We start from the raw sequence: 17,143 nt of genomic DNA on the forward strand, positions 1-17,143 counted from the left end.
GTGAGAAGAAAACAAAGGTAGCTGTCTTGAGTTCAGATCTAATCAGCCAGGTGTGTGTGTGTGTGTGTGTGTGCATGTATGTGTGTGTGTGTGCATGTGTGTGTGTGTGTGCGCACGCATGTAAGTGTGTGAGAGAGAGTGTAAGTGTGTATGTGAGTGTGAACATAACCCCCTCTTGGGGGGCTCCTCCTGGGGGAGCTGGCATGCCTCTTCTCTCCCATCCTCCTCTCCCTTCTCCCTCCTGACTCCTTTTCCTCCCTGCCCTTGCTTCTGCTCCCCTCACTGTGGATTTCTCACCAGCCTTGAAACTGGGCAACATGGTGTTTCCAGAATTTTATCCTTAGTGTTCCCTCCTCCTGGGACCATTTTTCCTTTCCCTTCTTCTGCTCTGTTTCTAGAAATCCAACCAAACCCCCTCCAATGACAGCCCTGAGATCCTCCCTTCCCCTGCCCTGGGGCATGACCTCCTCTTCCACCACTGCAGGAGGGTGGGCCGTGCTGTCACCTTGCTTCCCTCAGCAGCTGTGTGAGCTCCCTGAGGACAGGGACACCCCCTCCCTTCCCACCCCAGGACCTGTCCCAGGGGCTGCCCCACATCAGAGGGGGACAAAACCTCTGCCTTGCAGGATGACCTGGGGTGGCAGGAGCTGAGGAGGCATCTCCTCAGATTTGAGGCCCGGGCATGGGCAGTCCTCTTAGTTGGGTTAGGTGCATTTTGGTAGCTTTACATGGGTGTGACAAGGGAAGCGGGATTCCATCTCTGAGGCTAAAAGAGAGATCTGGGTCTAGTACCAGGAGGTGGGGTGCTGGGAGAGCCTTGGTACACCTAACTCAAAAGGAGGAAATTCACAGCTGTCTTCCCACAGAAAGTGGCTTGAGTTCAGCAATTATGGTGGAAGGTGAAGAGTAGAGGCTGCTCATGAGAAGGTTTTTTAAAAAGTCAGTCCCATGGACCCATGGGGTTCGAGTCCGGGCCATGGGGCAGCTCCTCTGACATCCTGCCTTCTATGTACTCAAGGTCCTGAGCCAGCTGATTGCCCTGTCTGGAGCAGAGTGGACTCAGACACAGGGGAGCTGAGCTGCTGCTGGAGTTCCATGGGCACCACTGGACTGGACCAGCAATGAATAATGTGGAACAGGGAAGGTCACCTACGGGGCTATGGGTGCTGCTCCCAGTGTGAGGAGAGACTGAGGAAGGAGAAGGAAGTATGTTGCCTGCAGGCCCACCCAAGGCCAAGGGCACAGGAATACAGAGCCCCCTCTTTGGATGAGTTCCCCAACCTTTTGCCATGTTTTAGGCCCTCTCATCAGAGGGTAGAGAGGGCCTTGAGTGAGGGAGCAGGCCCATCACTACCAGCTTCAGTCCTGCAGGCCCCTCCACTCCATCCCCTGGTCAGGTGCAGGGCCTGGGCTGACTCTGTGATGTGACAAAGGAGGAAGGAGATTGGACCAAGCTGCAGGCACCAGGGTTGGGACTCAAGGGAAAAACAGGTCCATTAGTGCAGGGGGCTCTGAGACTTGGAGTGACTAGGGAAGGATTGCCTGGAAAAGTGGTCTGGGTTCTCCTCCACCTCTTAAACCAACATTTGTGTCATTTCGGAAGGTTGAAGATGATACTAAAAAGCCCCCGTAAGCACTAAAAAGCACTAAAAAGCCTCAATCAAACTCGCCCTTCTGGCTGGCCACCTGCGCATCACCTACTGTGTATTTCTAGACCAGCAGGAGTTCCAGACTTAGCAAGTTTAGTGAAAGATTTCTGTTTTAGTCTACATCAACCTAGAAACTCTGAACTAGCAAAAATGAGACCAAAATGCTGGAAGGATTTGGAAGTCACAAATATACTAATGACTTCTGAGTGACACATAAAAATATTAACCACATCAATCTAGATTTCTCCACGTATGTTCCAAAATGTACAGATCAACAAATGGTACAAATAAAATACCATCTCCTGTATCTTCAGCAAAATGAGGAGATAGGAAATGCCTCATCTCTTAGATCTCTGTCTGTAACAGACATGACGGAAACAATTGGTGAACCTTGAGAGGAGCATGAGCATGAGATGGTGTCATGTGTGGATGTGAAATCTGCTTTGGCGATCATATTGTGGTTATTAGGAGAGTGTCCTGGTTTGGAGGAAAAACACTGAAGTATGGGTCATCAGATGATGTCATTAAAGATGGAGAGGGCACCAGGGTGACAGTTCACTCTCAAGTGGGCAGAAAAAGAAGTTCTCTGGACTGTGCTGCAGCAACTGTGGTTCTTGCTTATTTCATAATTTTTCATACTATTTTTAAAGCACATCCAAAAATTCAAGAAAACTTACTTTTTAGAAATTCATGTGACGAGTCAAATAATTCCATAATGCAGCACAGCTCCTCCTCCTCCTGCAAAGCCAGGGCCTCCGGGTGTTTCCCTCTCACCCTCTGTTCTCAGCCTCAGGCAGCTTCTCCTGCCCCCTCGTCCCCTGCAGGCAACCCCCAGGCCCCTCTAAAGACTGAAGCAGCTCAGGCCCAGAGTTCCTTCATCACTTTCTAAATATATGTCCTAATCCAGATGAGACTCAGATCTGTGAAGGGGTGGATTTCCATGGGCACAGGAGCCGAGGGAGGGTTCTCCTTTTGTCTGGGGCTCACTTTAGGGCACAGCCATTGATGGTCGCCCAGGCCTGAGTCTTCAGCTTCAGCCCCTCTCCATGCAGCTCATCCCTGTGGTCACTCCACCCACCCACAACTGAGGAATCCCCAGCACATCCTCATCTCAGTCACCATGGAGGCATCTGGAACTGTGGGCAGAAGTAGGAGGGAAGTGAGGGGCCCAGTGGCCCCAGCCGGCTAGAGACGGCTTAGCCTGAAGTGAAGACTGGTAGAGCCTGAGTCCCACTCTTCCCCCAGTCACTCAGCCCTTTTGCCATTAAATGAAAGAAATAGGCACAGACCTCCCACACCACATAGTCTTCATGTGGGGAGAACCTGCACCTGGTGACCTTCAATCCCCAGGGTCCCGATGCTGTGGGAAAGGGGAGGAGGCCTGGACCAAGCCCAGGACCTGTCTATGCTTGAGGACAGGGACATGGGATGGCAGCCACCTCTGTGACTGAGCAGGGACACAGGAACCTAGAAGGTTCTGGCCTGATGCACTAGAGCCTCTGTCCAGGAGGAGTCACGTGGTCTGGAGGACAACAGGCATATGGGGGTGGGCAGTTCTCAGACTTGGGAGGGGCAGAGCTTGGCGGGTCCAGGTATCTGAGTGTGACAAGAGTCTCCCATGCACAAGTCTGGGGACTGGTTAGTCCTGGGAGGAGGCCACTGGGAAGGCCTTGGTAGCACCACCCCTGAGGCTGGGTGACCTGGGCCAGTGACTGGGGAAACAGGAAGAAGGCAGAAGGCTGTCAGGAGAGTCCTGGGCAGGACAGCCAGGTGACAGGAGGAGAGGCCTCTGTGCACACCTGGGCCCTCCTGCCTCACCCCTGCTGCAGACTCCTGGCCACCAGACGCAGGCCACCCCAGGATGGGGATAGGAGTGGCCACAGGTGACTATAATGGCCATGATCTAGAGATCACACATTCATAATGGAAGTTAGCTGACATTGTGGCTAAATATTCTTGTGTGAGGTTCTTCAGCTTTCTGGGCATGGATGTCCACATGTGGAAAATAACAAATGCTATGAATACAGATGATGAAATGAGTAGATCATACCAGGAACCCTATCCTTGCACATGCTGAGGACTCAGGGAAGGTTTCCTTTTTCAGTTACGAGCCCTGTGGCCCATCCTGAAGTCAGCAAATGCCAGGCCCACCCTGAGGAGAGCTGGAGCTCTGAGTCCAGGCCGTGGCCCCTTCACAAACCTGGTGTCTCTTTGAAGAGGTAAAAATAAAGAGAGAGAAAAAGTAGGGAAGGAGATCCAGCAAAGATGTGACCACAGACACCGCTAACAACCACACAGTCTGCTCTCACACACTCTCTACCAAACAAGCCCTCTAGCACCCCCAGGGTTCCCTGCCCTTGATCTTTCCCCTGTACTTTGCGGCAGACACTCACCTGCTCCCAGGGGCTCACCAGACATTTTTCACCCCTCTCCTCACCATTCACTGCCACCACCCAAGTCACATCCTTTAGTTCCCCATCTCAGCCTGGCACTTTTACCCACACAAACCTGACTCACCTCCCTATCCATGAAGGGTCCTCACCACTTTCTCCAGCAACCAGGGGGATCCAGGACCCACTTACCAGGAATCCAGAGTCTTTTTCAGACCCACAGATGATGATTCTTCTCTGTATCACTAGGTGAGCCTGACATGATTTAAGTGGTGGTTGGAGGTGGAGGGAATGACTGAATGAATGAGAGAGCTGTGAGAGTGAATGGGCTCAGAAAGAAAAACCCCAGGTGCAGAAGGGGAACTGCAGTGGATGCTGTAACCCCCAGAGACCTGAAGGTGGCGGTACCGCGGTTGGAGACCTCCGGGCTGGGCAGAATTTGGAAATATGTGTACTCGCCTGGGTGCCCAGAGAGTCTTTCCAAAGAGGAGAAACCTTGGCTTGCAACAGGTATAGAGCTTCATCTGCATAGAATCTTTTAATAAACTTGTTGATCACAGAACAGGAAACTGCTCTTCACCCTATCTGATTGAGAGCAGAGTGCACTGGGGACAAAAAGATTCTAGCCAGAGCAATCAGCAAGTGAAGGAAAGAAAGGACTTTCAAACAGGAAAAGAAAAAGTCAAACATCTGTCTTTGCCAGTGATGTGATTCCATACACAGTAAACCCTAAAGACCCTGTCAAAAGGCTCCTGGAACTGATATATCAATTCAGTAAAGTTTCAGGATACAAAATCAATGTACACAATCAGGACCATTCTTATACACCAATAACATTCCAGCCGAGAATGAAAGCAAGAACACAATCGCATTTACAACAGCCACAAAAAAATGAAATGCCTAGTAGTTCATATAACCAAAGAGATGAAAAATCTTTCCAAGAAAACTACAAAACTTTGCTGAAAAAAATCAGAGACAGCACAAATAAATGGAAAAAATATTTTATGCTCATGGATTGGTAGAATCAATATAGGTAAAATGGCCATACTTCCAAAAGCAACTTATAGATGCAATGCTATCCCTATCAAAATACCAATGTCATTTTTCACAGAATTAGAAAAATCTAATCTAAAAATTATTTGGAATTTAAACAGAGCTCAAATAGCCAAAACAACCATAAGCAAAAAGAACAAAGCCAGAAGCATTACATTGACCAATTTCAAACTATAATATAAGGCTACAGTAATCAAAACAGCATGGTACTGGTACAAAAATAGACACTTAGATCAGTGGAACAGAACTGAGAGCTCAGAGAGAAACCTTCACACCTACAGCCATCTAACCTTCAACAAAATCAATGAAAATAAGCAATGGGGAAAGACTTTCTGTTGAACAAATGATGCTGGAATAACTGGCTAGCCATGTGCAGAAGAAAGAAACTGAACCCTTGCCTTTCACTATATATGTAAAATAACTTGATGTGAATTAAAGATTTAAATGTAAGTACTAAAACTATAATAATCCTGGAAGATAACCTAGGAAATACAATTCTGGACATAGTGCCTGGCAAAAATTTCATGATGAAGACATCAAAACCAACTGTAACCAAAATAAAACATTGACAGATGGGTCCTCATTAAACTTTTGCTGTGCTGAGCTTCTGCACAGCCAAAGAAACTAGCAACACAGTGAACAGCCTATAAAATGAGAGATATATCTGCAAAGTATGTATCTGACAAACATCTAATATGCAGAATCTACAAGCAACTCAAACAATTCAACAAGCAAGGACAAAAATCCAATTAAAAAATAAGAAAAAAGTGAACAGACACTTTTCAAAAGAAGACCTACAAGTGACTGACAACATGAAAAAATGCTCAATCTGAGTAATTACCAGAGAAATGCAGATCAAAACCACAGTGAGCTACCATCTCATACCAGTCAAAATGCCAATTCTTAAAAAGTCAGAAAACCACAGATGTTTGTGAAGCTGAGGAGAAAAGGAAACACTTAGGTCATGGTTGCTGGGAAAGCAAACTCTTTCAGCCACTATGGAAAGCAGTTCGGGGATTTCTCAAAGAACTTAAAGTAGAACTATGTGACCCTGCAGTTCCGCCGCTGGGGATATACCTAAATAAAATAATCTATTCAATCAAATAGACCCATATTGTTCATTGCAGTGCTATTCTCACTAGCAAGGACACGGAATCAATCTAATTGCCCAGCAACAGTAAATGTAGTGAAGAAAACGTGGTATGTATGTGTTATGGAAATCTGTGCAGCCACGAAAGACAACAAAATCACATCCTTTTCAGCAACATGGATGGAGCTGGAGACCATTATCCCAGATGACCTAACACAAGAGCAGGCAACTGCATACCGCAGGTTCCTGTTTATAAGTGGGAGCTAAATATTGAATACACAAAATGTAAAGATGGCAACCACAGACACTGGAGATCACTAGACAGGGGAGTGAGGAAGGGCACATGGCCTGGAGAACCAACCACTGGTTACAATGCTCACTGTCTGGGATCATTGAGACCCCACGCTGCAGCCTCCCACAATTGACCCATGTAACAAACCTGCATGTGTACTCCTTAATCTATAATGAAAATTGAAATTAAAAATGAATAAATATTCTGATGAGGATGTGGAGAAATAGGAACGCTTTTACATTGTGGGTGGGAGTGTAAATTAGTTCAACCATTGTGGAAGACAGTGTGGCGATTCCTCAAGGATCTAGAACCAGTCATACCATTTCACCCAGCAATTTCATTACTGGGTATATACACAAAGGATCATAAATCATTCTATTATAAAGACACATGAACACATATATTTATTGCAGCACTATTTGCAATAGCAAAGACTTGGAACCAACACAAATGCCCATCAATGATAGACTGGATAAAGAAAATGTGGCACATATTCACCATGAAATACTACGCAGCCATAAAGAGAATGAGTTCATGTCCTATGCAGGGACATGGATGAAGCTTGAAACCATCATTCTCAGCAAACTAACACAGGAACAGAAAACCAAATACTGAATGTTATCATTCATAAGTGAGAGATGACCAGTGAGAACACATGGGCACAGGGAGGAGAAAATCACACACTGGGGCCTGTCAGGGGGTAAGTAGGGGGTAAGAGGAGGGAGACCATTAGGACAAATACCTAACGCACGTGGGGCTTAAAACCTAGATGACAGGTTGATATGTGCAGCAAACCACCATGGCACATGTATACCTATGTAACAAACCTGCACGTTCTGCACATATATCCAAGAATAATAAAATAAATAAAAATGAATAAATTTTAAAAATGACATGAGGCCCAAAAAAGTGGGTTTAACTGACAGGGGCAAGAGAGAACTCTGCACTATGAACTCTAACCCTGCTCTAAAAAATAAATTCTCGTTTAAAATGATTTAAAATAATTTAAATATTTAAAATGATTTTAAGTCATTTAAAATAATTCTAAGGTATTTGATTACAATTTTATAAAAATTACATATGATTGTACTTAAACCCTAACATTAAGCTGTGCATAATGGAATTTCAGATGATTTCCACCTTGTTCTTTATATCCTTCTTTTTTTCCCATACTCAAGTGACATTTTTTCTTTACCCTCAGGAAATCATTGCTGCCAGACGTCCCCTTCTGCACCCACCCCCTTCTTTCCCACTGTCCACCTCAGCCCTTTTTCTGGCCTGGCACTGTGGCTTCCTTGGCACTGAAGGCACAAGAGCTGCATTCTGCCTTGGGAGAGAGGAGGACACAGCACAGGTTGTGGGGGTGGTCTCTGCATTGCGGAGGAATCTGACAGCTCAGGCCCTCTATCACAGAAAGCTGCGTTTCTCCACCATGTTAGCTACGATCAAGCCAACCTTGCCCCTTTCCTGATTTTTTCTTCTCACTCTTCCCAGTTGGGAATTCATATTCTTGAAAATTCATATTCTTCCACCTAACATTTCTTTCTACTTCTTGTCTTCACAGTATATTCTGAGTTATTGTGCCCAGAAAACACTGGTCCCACCATGTCCTAAGTTACCGTCTAAAGTGTAGTGAACAAATGAACAAGAAAGAGGCCCCTGCCTCAATCACTGCCTCTCATTTATTCACTCACATGGCAAGTACAGCCTCAGCACCAACAATGGACTGCTGCAGATGCTTCTCTGAAGAAAACAGACAAAATCCTTGCTCCAATGGGAACAACAGGTGAACATAATGAGCAGGTGCATTGCATCGGATATAGGAAGGTGACAGATGATTCAGGGGGTGGGGAACAAGGTTGTGGGGAGGAAGAGCGAGAAAGGAGCCCCCAGGTCCTCAGTAGCCTGAGCAGGAAGGTCTCTAAAAAAGGTGACACGTGAGTCCTGACTTCATGGGGGTGAGCATTCCCGCAGGAGGCGGAACCCTCGGATATGGCCTGAGCAGCAGAAAAAGGCGGCTATCATCTCTGCTGAAAGTGACTCCAAGGCTCATCCTTCAAATATTTCAGTAATCCCAGAGTGTTTTCTCACAGTGAGTTTGTGCCAAGCTCCTTGTCACCCAGTTTGTCCCGTGCGTGTGTGTGCCTGTGTGTTTGTGTGTGTGCATGTGTCTGTAGGTGTGTGTGTGTTTGCATATATGTGTTAGCATGTGTGTGCCTGTGTGCTTGTGTGGGTGTGTGTGCATGTGTCTGTAGGTGTGTGTGTTTGTGTATATATGTTAGCATATGTATGCTTGTGTGTGTGTGCATGTGTCTGTGTGTGTGTGGTAGCATATGCTATATGTATATGTATGAACGGTGAATTGATTTACTGGTTGATTTGCTGTGGAGGGAGACAGGGACTCCAGGGAGTTTCCTGTTCATCCCCCTAACCTATCCTCCCTTCTGACATTCCCTACTCCCTGTGGAAAGAGTCTACCCCAGTAACTGAGGGTTCATTATGGCAGACTTCTCACAGCTCCCCAAACTTCTGTGATATTTGGACCCCCAGTCCTCCTCCTCATGATTGTCCCTCTGCTGGGTGCCCTGTCTTCTCCTCCCACCTGGCCACGCTGTATTCTTCCTATTCCTACAAGAATTGTCTGAAATGCCACCTCCCAAGAAGCCTCCATACAACTCCCCAGGCAGAATGAGTCACCCCCTCTTCTGCCCTCTCAGCCTCAACCACCTCAAGGACATCACATCAGCAGCAGCAGCCACGTGGGTGTTTGTTTTTGTCCCTGGATTCTAAGTTCCTGAAGGACTGGACACATCTGTCACCCACATGTAAACCCAGCACCTAGCACAGTGGCTGCCTTACAATAGGGTTTAAGACACACAAAAGGAATGCAAACATCAGACTACCCTACGGCTGCTAGAACTCAGAAAGGGATCCCCATCATTTAAGGGATTGGACAAAGGTCTTCATTTCTGTTCTTTCCAGCGCCAACCTCCATGGCTCCACTCATCCCTACTCCTTCCTCCTGTTAAGATTGGCCAGTCAGGAGAGGGGTAGGGGCAGGAGCAGCTACACCTGGTCTCCTCCACCTCCCACGATGGGGTGCACCCTTGGTGGGACCTGGTGAGCATGACAGCCCCTGGGCCTAGGGGACTTGGAGCCTCCGCAGCCCCACAGAGACCAGCAGGACTATTCAGCCACTTGCAGAGACAGCCAGAGAGTGCTTCAAGGACTGCATGGAGCTCTGGAGAAGCGGGGAGTTCAGGACCCTCTTTTGTGGGGCATGAGAAATTTAGGCAGGATCGTGTCTACAAAAGAGACTGTCACTTTGGCTTATCAAAACTTTCACCTCCCTACCCCTTCCAGATCAGAGTGCACGCTTTACTTGTTTTTATGGATTATTGTGTCAACCAAAATGAGAGATCAGAATCACCCTAAAGATCTGAAACTTCTTTGAGATTTGACAAATGCACAACATTTTAATGCCACTTCTATTTTTAGGAAGCTGTGGCTGAAGAAAACATTTTATTGTATAGCATTGCCCAAATTATTTATTCAGTATTTTCTAAATCTACATAATGTCATACAACATGTGAAAAGTAAAAAGCAAGAACTTTTTGGGCCAGGAGTGGTGACTCATGCCTGTAATCCCAGAACTTTGGGAGGCCAGTGCTGGAGGATTGTTTAAGACTAGGAGTTGAAGATCAGCCATGGCAACATGGTGAGACCCTGTCTCTACAGAAAATTTTAAAAATTGACCAAGTGCAGTAGCACGTGACTGTAGTCCCAGCTTCTCAGGAGGCTAAGACGGGAGGATTACTTGAGTCTGGGAGTTTGAGGTTGCAGTGAGTCGTGGTGGTGCCACTGCACTCCAGACTGGGTGACAGAGTGAGAGCCTGTCTCAAGGAAAACAACAATAACAACAACAACAGCAACATAAGAAATAATTTCAAAAAATTAAATACCAAAAGGCTAAGTTGACAGAAGACTTGTGGGACCCAAATGACCAAATCATGCAATTTCTTACTTTTGATTTAGTAAGAGGTCTGCTGAGTGTCAGTATTCCCAGAATGTTCCATCTCATGAAATATCATTTCCTGTGATGAATCCACTCCTTAATCCAGGTCCTCTGAGAAGCAGGTGCCTACATGGGATTCACATGAGGGGATTTCATTGGGAGAAACCCTGGGAGCACTTCTGATGCACTTCTCACTCCAGGTACAGAAGAGAGGGACAGGAGGTTGTGCAGGTGCATCCTACACTACAGTGAATGGTGTTGGGACAACTGAATGCCACATGCAGAAGAATGAGGCGGACCCCTTCCTTACAGCACACACAAAAACTAGCTCTGGAAGACTGGCAGATGTCCACCTAAGACATGAAACTATGAGAGTCTCAGAAGGAAAAAGAGCAGTGAACTTTTGTGACCCTGGATTTGGCAAAGACTTCTTCTTTTTTTTTTTTAATACGGATTTTTCCTCTTGTTGCCCAGGCTAGAGTGCAATGGCATGATCTTGGCTCACCGCAACCTCCGGCTCCTGGGTTCAAGCAATTCTCATGCCTCAGCCTCCCCAGTAGCTGGGATTACAGGCATGAGCCACCATGCTCAGCTAATTTTGTATTTTTAGTAGAGACCAACATGGTTTCTCCATGTTGGTCAGGCTGGTCTCAAACTTCCGACCTTAGGTGATCTGCCCACCTCAGCCTCCCTAAGTGTTGGGATTACGGGTGTGAGTCACGGCGCGTGGTGGAAAAGGCTTCTTAAGTACCATATGCCAATAGCACAAATGGCAAAATAAAAGGTAGTTGAATTTCATTTCATGCAAATATAAAACTTTTGTGCTTCAAAAAGGACTACATTTTGAAAGTTAAAAAAAACTTACAGAATGGGAGAAAATATCTGAAAATCATATATCTGGTAAGGGACTGGTATCCTGAGTGTAAAAAGAACTCTTGCAACTCAATATTATAAAGTGAAAATAGCCCAATTTAAATATATGCAAGGAATTTGAATAGACATTTCTCCAAAGTGAGACAGGTAAGCTGCACAGTGGTTGCAAATGAATAGAAAAATTTTTTGCTGTTTTTTGGTTTTTGGTTTTTTGGTTGTTTTTTTTTTGAGACGTAGTCTTGCTCTGTCCCCCAGGTTGGAGTGCAGTGGCGCGGTCTCCGCTCACTGCAAGTTCTGCCTCCTGGGTTCATCCTGCTTCAGCCTCCCAAGTAGCTGGGACTACAGGCGCCCGCCACCACGCCCGACTAACTTTTTTTGTGTTTTTAGTAGAGATGGGGTTTCACCTGTGTTATCCAGGATGGTCCCGATCTTCTGACCTCGTGATCCACCCACCTCGGCCTCCCAAAGTGCTGGGATTACAGGCGTGAGCCACCGCGCCCGGCATGAATAGAAAATTTTAGGCAGCTGTTTCAGGTGACTAGCAAAAGGAATCTGTTGAAATATCTGCAGAGGCTCTGGGCTGATAAGATGCTGAAAAACAGCGTGTGGACCAAGCTGTGTAAGAATGAGTGGACCCATCATGGCCCTGAATGTGACCTAGGTTTCACCTAGCACCTCATTATATGCTGATTAACATACTAAACACACACCAGCCAGCCCGCTAGCGTTTCTGAGAACACTCATAATTGGTGTAAAAATGCGGACACCACAGTTCTGAGAAATCTCGCCACCTTCTCCCAGGAATTTTCATGAATATTCCACTCCTAGGTTAAAGAAACCCATAAAGGTGGCAGCCCCAAACTCCCTTGCACCTGCCTGTCTCGAGTCCTCCCGCATTCCCTTTACTTGAGTGTGTACTTTTCCTTTTACAATAAATCTCCATCCTTTCTCTATTTCCTACTGGTCCTTGAATTCACTTCCCTGGCAGTGTCAAGAGTCTGGACACTGGCTGGAGTCGAGGTCCCAGCAGCGTTTGGGGACATCCCCTTGCCCACTGGCATCAGAAGAAGAATGCAAATAGCAGTGAACCCAGAAAAAGGTTTTCAGTGTCCACAGTCCTCAGGGAAATGCCAATGGCACCCAGAAGGGGACGCCTCACCCCGCTGGAATGGATGACTCAAAACACGGTGAGGGTGGAGGGGGTGGGGCCTGCGTTCCTTACAGGACAGAGAGCAGGGGACCTAGAGTCGCCTTCTGTTCCATCCAGCCCAAGGTTTTCTCTGCCCTACGACGTCCATGCTCGGGGGCCCCCAACACAACGGGGAAACCAGCAGCCCTGGACCGCGAGCAGCGGGGTCGGGGAGGCGACAACGGGAAGCTCCTGCCGGACCCTGGACACTCAGGACCTAGTGCATCCTGGGCGCCCTCGCACAGCAGCTCCAGGGCAAGGAGGATGGGGGTCCTCGCAGGGGCCACACTGTCAGAGCCCCACGGATCCGAGCGGGACGGTGACGTCTCCACCCTGAGCCGGTGGCAAAGTTCCCTTGAGGATGAGGGAGGAACCTCGTGCTTCTCACCCCACCAGGCCCCGCATTTCCTGGCTCCTCCTGACACGGGAACCGCCTTTCCCTTGCCATGACCGGTGAGTCCTCCCAGGTCTTCCAATGGTCGTTTTGTCCGGAGGCTGTGGACCCGGAGGCCCCGGGGGCATTGACCAGCAGTGGGGAACGCACTCCGGGGTCTCCACTCGGCAGGACTCGGGTCGGGAGCTCAGGTGCAGCAGGTGCCCTTGGAGCAGAACCCGGAAAGGAGGCAGCGGGGTGGAAATTGAAACCCCCAGGAGATAACATTCCCGGAAAGTCATATGTGGTTGAAATCAGCAATCACCCGTAATATCCTCCCTATGACAGCACAGTTGGGTAAATATCTAGAACCAGTGCCTCCTCACTGCAGCAGCCCCATGCGCCCTTGCCCGGGTTCCGCATCCCTGGACCCTCCTGGCCCCCAACAGATCAGGCGAGCCCACCCGGTGACCGTCCCCGGGGCTCCCGGCCCCACTCTTTCTTACTCCTTCACCTCCACATTTTCACCTTTTTCAGGATGGAAACCATGAAAGGCTCCCCGGCCCCTGCCTGCCTCCACTCTCATTGGCCACATGCCCGGGGCGAGACTTGATTGGATTCTTCTCATTTTTCCAGGGAGTCTTTATGCCATTTCAAACAAATATGAATACATATTCTTCATTCAGACTTGGGTATTTTTCACTCTTGATGAGTCCTGTCACCCTGTCCTTCAGGGAGCCTGTGCCAGTTTCCCCTCCCTCTACAGTGGACTCTCCTCAGATGCCAAGTAGAATGAAGAAGAGGACAACGAGGAGGCTTCAGGATTTGAGGCTGGTGGCCATGGCTTTGGCTTGGGCCGTGCCTGGGGCCACGGTAGGTGGTGCTGAAATGGAAACACAAGAGTGACAGACAGCCCTTGTCCAGTCCTCAAATCTAAGGAGATTCCACCTCCCCTCCTGCCATCCCAGGTCATCCTGCAAGGCAGAAGTTTTGTCCCCTTCTGCTGTTGGGCAAGCACTGTGACAGGTCTTGGGTTAGGAAGTAATAGGGGGTGTCCTCTGTCCTCAAGGAGCTGACATAGCTGCTGAGGGAAGCAAGGGGACACCCCACCCCACCCTCTTGCTGTGTTGGAAGAGGAGGTGATGCCCCAGGGTGGGGTAGGGGAGAGTCTCAGGGCTGACATTGGAGGTGTTTTTGATTGATTTCCAGATACATACCAAGAAAGAGGAAGGAAAAGCGTTCCTAGGAGGAGGGAACACTAAGGGGAAAGGTTGAAACACCGTGATGCCCACAGTTTTGAGGGCGGTGAGAAATCCACAGTGAGTGCAGCAGAAGCAGGTGCAGTGAGGAAGAGGAGTCAGCAGGGAGAAGGGTGAGGATGGGAGAGCACAGGTACTCCCAGGAGAAACCCCCACGAGGGGGGTCATGTTCACACTCACTCAAACACTGACACACATACACACACACACTCACACTCGCCACACACAAATCTACACACACACACACAGTAATGACACACACACTCAAACACTAATGACACACACTCACACACATTTGCACACAGACTAATGACACACTCACACACACTAATGACACACTCACACTCACACTGGGGTAATTAGATCTCAAATCAAGACAGCTCTTCTCAGTTACCTGCCGGCTCCAGTCTTTTCTCCCTATGCACCAAGAATTCCTCTAGCCATCTCTTGCAGCCTCCCAGTGAAATCTTCTGGAAGAACATGGTCACATCCCTGTCCTTCTCCCACTTCTCTTTCATCTGCCTGGCTCCAGCATGAACCACTGTCCACTTTCTGTTGTCTGCGTCAAAGAGGAGGAACTTCCATCCATCGAAGCTGAACTACCAAGATCCATGGATGTGTCCATCAACTTCTCTCTCACAAGACATCCTGGTCTGTAAAGTGAGGCACAAGACATCCTGGCCTGTAAAGTGAGGTGGTCTGACCCCGTGAGAAAAAAATCAGCTCTGGTCTTGAATATCCTGAGCTGTGAGACCTCGTGTCTCTACGAGGCCAACCTGTGAAAGCAGCCGGGAGGGAGGCTGTACCCTCATGTCACTTGTGTCACTTGTTGGCAATGACTGAGGCTGAGAGTAGAGCGCAGAACCCAGAGAGGACCTATAATATCCGCCCTACAACAACACAGTTGGGTAAATATCTAGAACCAGTGTCTTGTCACTGCAGCAGCCCCGAGCACCCCTGCTGGATTTTGGATTTGCATGATTTAGCCCTTTCGTTTGGTCAATTTCTCCCAGTCGGAATGGCTGTACTTATCCAATACCTGTACCCGCATTGTATCTAGGAAGTAACTAACTTGCCTTTGATCAACCAAATTGGAAAACCTTAAGCTTGAGTGACTAGGAAACAGCGGAGGGGGAAAACTCAAATGACTAATGCCAGGAACAAAAGAAAAAACATCACTACCAACCTTACAGAAACAAAAAGGACTATAAGGGAATACTATGTACAACTGTATGTCAACGAATTCGAGAACCTGGATGAAATGAACATCTTTCTTTTCCACTTATTTTCCATTTATTATTGAGCCACTTTTGATTGTATCCTCCCCTCTCTACGAGAGAGGACAAAGATAGATCACCAAAGACAATTTTAGACTCTTTTCGGGCTAGGGACAGCAGCAGAGGCACAACAAGCTTCTCTGATGCTACAGATTGGCCTTCTCACGATCTGCCACTTCTCCAGACATTTATTGTTTTCTGTTGAAGATGCTGGAGTTCTAAGACAGCACTTTAAGGATTAGTCATTTTCTCCAGGTGTTTCCTGTGCATATACAAGAGATGATAGAGAGATACAGAGAGAGAGAGAGAGATGTTAATAAACTTCTGTTTGTTTTTCTCTTGTTGATTTGTCTTTTGTTACAGCTAAGAACTCAGAAGAGTTGCGAAAAAATCATTTTTCCTCTCGTGCGGTACAAAGACTTATCAAGTGCACACTAATGAGCAGCTGATCTGGCTCCTCCAGCCCATGAGCCCTGTGCTTGACTCTGTTTGGGAACACACTGAGAAGTCTGGCCTCTTTGGCTGCCACAGGATGCATTTCCAGAAACACCTGTTAGGCCTCTGTGGGTGACTCACGCCTTCCTACCTGAAGCCTTATTGGCTCCTGCAAGTGCTACAGAAACCCCTGGGGACAGGCTAGGCTGCCTGTTCCTACTGGATTTTAGGCCGGGAGACTTCTGGTGGGGGCAGCCCAGGCAGGGAAATCAGGAGCTGTGGACAGGGAGTGGAGGAGATCAGGAGGGGATGGCAAGACCCCCAGCCTGACCCCAGTCCCCAGTGCCCTCTAGAAGCAGAAATAGGAAAAGGAGGTTGAGGGCAGGCAGTACTGCAACCTCCTGTGCTGAGCATACAGCTAGGTCCAGCCTGGTGGCCCCACACCTGCAGATTCAAGGGAGCCCTGCCCTGCACTAACCCTGCACCTCCCAGGCCCACTGCTCTCCCACTGTGACCTCACCTGGAGACTGGTCTATGCAAAGACCAGGGCATTGGCCAGCAGCCCAGTGCTCCGCTCCACGGCCTCTGTCAGGCAGGACTGAGCTGGAGCCCAGGCAGAGATGAGGACAGGGGAGAATGGCCCTTGTCAGCCAGGGATGTTCCATCCTGCTGGGCCCGGGGCCTCTCTCACAGAGAACCTACGTGATCTTGCTTCCTCCACTTTCCTACCTCACAGGCCCTACATATTTGCCAGAAACCACCTGCATTCCTAACTCTTTGCCAGGTCTGCTTTCTTGGGATCAAAATGGTACAATCAACACAACATCCAAGGCATCGTAGGCAACAAACAGTAAGAAAATATTTGCTACCTTCTTCCTGGGCAGGGGCTTCCTGGAAGAGTAAAGCTCTCTGAGGTGTCAGGGGCCAGCAGCCAGGGTGTAGCTGCGTGGCAGAGCCCCTGTGACAATAGCCAAAGAAATTCAGGAATTCCCAGAAAGCAGAGGGTGCTGGAAATCCAGGTGGGAGATCTTCTCCTTGCGCCAAGATTTTCCTCAGAGGCTCCTTCTCCGGTGCCCTGAGCAGGGGCAAGCCTGGCGAATGTTAGAATTTCTGCTGGGCTGAGAAAACAACAGCAAAAGAAGAGGCAGTCTGGGGTGTGACTTGGAGGTGGAAACTGGGTGTGGCCAGAAAAGTGGGTGGAGTCTGGAGGCCAATGAGCGCCCCACCCTGGCAAGTCAGAGCAGGATA

At 48.2% G+C, this 17,143-nt stretch overlaps 1 long non-coding RNA gene across 1 annotated transcript; it reads right to left on the reverse strand.

Moving 5' to 3' along the window:
* Window positions 1-15,457: 15,457 nt before the first annotated feature.
* On the reverse strand, window positions 15,458-17,063 carry LOC117097284. Its single transcript, XR_004442898.1, has 2 exons — window positions 16,765-17,063; window positions 15,458-15,722 (listed from the first exon to the last, which is right to left on the reverse strand). It is a non-coding gene; the product is annotated as an uncharacterized LOC117097284 (long non-coding RNA).
* Between the last annotated feature and the right edge of the window lie 80 nt (window positions 17,064-17,143).

This window comes from Trachypithecus francoisi, unplaced genomic scaffold (assembly GCF_009764315.1).
Source record: "Trachypithecus francoisi isolate TF-2019V2 unplaced genomic scaffold, Tfra_2.0 Lachesis_group15, whole genome shotgun sequence".
Lineage (NCBI taxonomy): Eukaryota > Metazoa > Chordata > Mammalia > Primates > Cercopithecidae > Trachypithecus > Trachypithecus francoisi.